This window comes from Haemaphysalis longicornis, unplaced genomic scaffold (assembly GCF_048455015.1).
Source record: "Haemaphysalis longicornis isolate Haplotype H1 unplaced genomic scaffold, Haemaphysalis longicornis Haplotype H1 scaffold_9, whole genome shotgun sequence".
Classification (NCBI taxonomy): Eukaryota; Metazoa; Arthropoda; class Arachnida; order Ixodida; family Ixodidae; genus Haemaphysalis; species Haemaphysalis longicornis.
Window position 1 is genome coordinate 13181756 of NW_027526460.1, and position 3942 is coordinate 13185697.

Here is a 3942-nt window from a genome sequence, read left to right on the forward strand (position 1 = left end):
CTTTCACTCAGTCTTTGTCGCGTCATCTGCTTCGAGAACCAAACTTCAGCGAAAAAAAAAACAAAACAAAGAATGACAAAGTCGGCACGAGGGGCCACCTAATCAACGGAGCAGTGGGCAAAGCCAAGTCGCGGTCGAACGATGACCGGGCAGATTTGCTGACGTTGCACCGGTGGCGTCTGCTACGTTCGCACGCTTCGAACCCGCTATCGCGGTGCTCAGTCCAGTCTTCCGCGGTGTGCAATTTTCTGCTCGACGACGTGAAGACGCTCGCGCACGTATTACTAAAACGAAGCTATCTACAGGGTGGAGCCAAATGGTGTAGCAGACGATCAGAAAATGTGAAAGCGAGTTTTCCGATCGTCTGCTGGCTCATTTGTCTTCTTCCTAGGGGCATTTTCTGATCGTCTGCTGCACCATTTATTTGGCTCCTTCCCACCGTGAATCCCAAACGTGCGTTTCGCTCTACATACCCCAGCAGGCGCCGTCGTTCAAAGATCAACGTGCGCTGGCTCGCGCGGCCAAATCGGCCGCCATTTTCCCATAGGCGAAAATCGTTTTTATTTATTTTCAGAATAACCAGGTAAGTACCGTCGTTGTTCCCGGTTTCAAACAAAATATACCACAAAATTCGACCTTCGTGTGAAGTTTGAGCGCGAACAGAGCGGCGGTTCGCTCAGGAAAATTTTTTGAAGTGTTCCAGTAATCGACGCACCACCCTGTATGTCGCACTTGTGGCAGTTTCGCAAATACCGTACTGCAGGCAAGCCAACTATACAGAATATGTTTCCACAAAGGGCACATTAGAGATATTTAACTAACCATTGTCGACGGTTCGCTCCGGTATCGGCGGCACGCTCAGCGCAACCGGAGCCAATGCCGGTCGCGGCCAAGCGCACCACGCATACGCGATGGCGCTCCCGCTTGCTATCGGAGCGGAACGGACCGTGAAAAACGGTCAGCTAAAACTCGATATTCACAAACCGCACAAACAAAGGGATGTCTTTAGACGCATAACGGGTTCCGTTGTGGTAGAAGAATACAGTTTAGCGTCATACAATTGAGCGACGTTGGTGATGAAAGCATCCTCTATCACGCGAACAGATGGCACATTAAAACGCTTAAATAAATCAACGACAACGCTGAGCTAACTGAATCAGAACATTCAGATGACCCAATCACAAATCAATAGATACAAAGTCATAAAATCCCATTCGGTTACCTGAGCGTTGACGTAGATTCGGACTTTGGCTGATTGGATTGTCTGCATTGGTATCGGAGAAAGTTTCGCGCTTCAGCAATCTTTCTTCCAGAAAGGGACGTTAGACCGACACTGGAATGTTTAATCGGAACTGGGTGGCTGGTAAATAAGGGATCGTGAGCATGTGTCAGGGGAGAAAACTGCCCAAACGGGAGTTGCGAAAATGTGTAGTAGTAGTAGTAGTAGTAGTAGTAGTAGTAGTAGTAGTAGTAGTAGTAGTAGTAGTAGTAAAGATTTTATTCGGCCAAAATAACAGGCCGAGCATGTCGACCACCTGGGCGATGGGTCGGCGCTCTTCTTCCCCTTTAGAGCCGAGCCAGTCGAGCCACGTGGTGTTGGAAACAGGAGGAGAGGGATAGAAGCTCGATCGCTGAGCCACCGGGTAGCAGAAGAGGCAATAGAGGAGGAGGAAAATCTTTGACTGAAGAGCTGGTATAACCAACGGAGTCATTAGTCCTGGACTCCGTTGGTTCTACTCGCCGTCTTCTCCCTTTCGATTAGCCATAGCTGGCTATTCGGGTCAGAGCTGGCAAGCTCACTCTGCTACTGCTCGTACAGGACTGGAAACTGGAATGAAGTCTTCTCGCACTCCCAGACAATGGGATAGAGAGGATCACGTTGGTCGCAGTGTTGCACAGAAGGTTATAAGTGTAGGGTGCGTGGCATGTAGTCTCGTGGGGTGTGGGAACGTGTTTGGAGTTGACGGAGGGCTACTGCTTGTTCTTTTGACAGCGGGTCAGCTTCTGGCGAGTAAGTGCGTCGGGAGAGCTTGTAGTGTTGCGTAATTTGGGTAAATCAACAGAGGTAGCGGAACAGTTAGACAGGAGGGGTCGGATCGATAGAGATAGAGATATAGGCGGGAGGGAGTAATGAGAGCGTTAATTTGGATGTGTCGGAAGAGTCGAGCCTCCTACACGGTGGGCGATGGATGAGGGGCCGGGCAGAGACGTTTGTCCAGACTACAGTGCCCTAGAAGGTTCTTACAGAGCACTGTACCCAGACGGAGCTGGAGGTTGAAGGAACCGCCTTCCTTTGAGAATCGCGAGCCTTACCGCGCCCGACGAAGCGACGCCGGCACGCAAGAAACAGATATCACCCGTTTATTCCGGGACAAAATTAGAAACGACATGGACAAAAATATCCTCTTTCAACAGAACTGTCCTGCGACGCGACATTGGAAAGCAAACCGCCCCGGTAGTGCGGAAAATAGGAAGCCGCTCCCCCGACACTCACAAAGATGTCCGTGTCAATTGTGTCAAGCCGCACCATCAACGCCCAACACATGCGCTAGTTATTCCGGGCTGGCCAAAGGTCGTGGTTGCGGTTGACAGCCTCTTTCCGCTCCAATACCAGCGATCCGCTGCGGCCGGGCTGTTCTGGCCAATCCCCCCGCTGCACGCGCCGCTTTTAAGCCACTTCATGGTTGTGCGCATGTTTCGGTTTCATGCGGAGTACACATGTTTGTTGCGGCTCACTGTTCCTCGCACACGCACGCATGGGAACCATGACTGATCGGGGATGACGTCACTATATGTGTTCGACGGCGCTCACTGCACTGCGAACCCATGCGCAGGCGCCCGGCTACGTCCCTACAAGGTAGACATTCTTGATGGTGCGACGCAGGAAGAGCCTCCCTCCGAGGGCCCGGGGATCAAGGCTGCCCGGTAAAAAGTGTCGCGGGCGAGTTGATGCGCCGACTCGCTGCCGTCAATCCCGGAATGTCCAGGGACCCAACGGAGGAAAACGGTGGATGGCTGCAGAGCGGAGGCTGCTCGCTCAACCTCTTGTTGAAGTGTTGAGAGTAGGGCGCGGTTCTGCATGTGTAGAATAGCGGCATGCGTGTCAGAATGAAACTGTGTAATCGAGGATGGGGGGAAAGAGTACAACGAATGAAGAGCATGTGCTATAGCGAGAACCTCGAGGGACATGGCTTCCAGAGGGTGCAGGTACGGGCCTCTAGTACGGGTTTCGGGTTCGGGAATGTGGGGGTGGTACAGGACGTAGCCGCAGGAATCTCTAGGAGCCACAAAGGAGGCGTCTATGTAGGCAATGGACCTTTTTCCAGTAGCGTTAGAGCCATTTCTCGGTGGAAGCCGTAGCGCCTACCTGTCGGCCGCTTTCAGGCCTCAGAAAACGGAGCAGCACTTTGCTGGCTCGGCGTTCGCAACTGGCTAAATACAGTATGCCGTCGTTTTGTTTACATTTTGCCCCCCAAGAATGGCGTATCGGTCGCTGGGAGTGAGAGTAGCGTATGCGCAGAGCGCTACTGGAAAAAGGTCCACTTCCTGCATTTCAAGAAGAGAGGAAGGACTGCGAGGTGGCATGACGACGACCTGCACGAAGGACAGGGGACATGTTGGATGGGAGGGGAAGATACGAAGGATGGGAGCCGAAATTTCATCGGGAGTAATAGTAGTTGGGACGGTAATCGGAGATATGGTCGCCTGAGCCAGTAATTACTGGTCCTGAAGGGCAAGGGAGATCCGAGAAAGCTGGTGTTGCTGGAAATAACGGTGGATATTGAGGAGAGAGCGGAGGGAACGCAAAGAAACCCTGGCAAAGAGCTTAGCAGTATAGAGGTGGTGACAGGAAAGTGTAGAGCTCTTTTGTAGAGTCACAAAAGGGAAGTTTCGAGGGTGTTGAGTTGGATACTGGTAAACGCGATGTGAGGGATAAAGTAC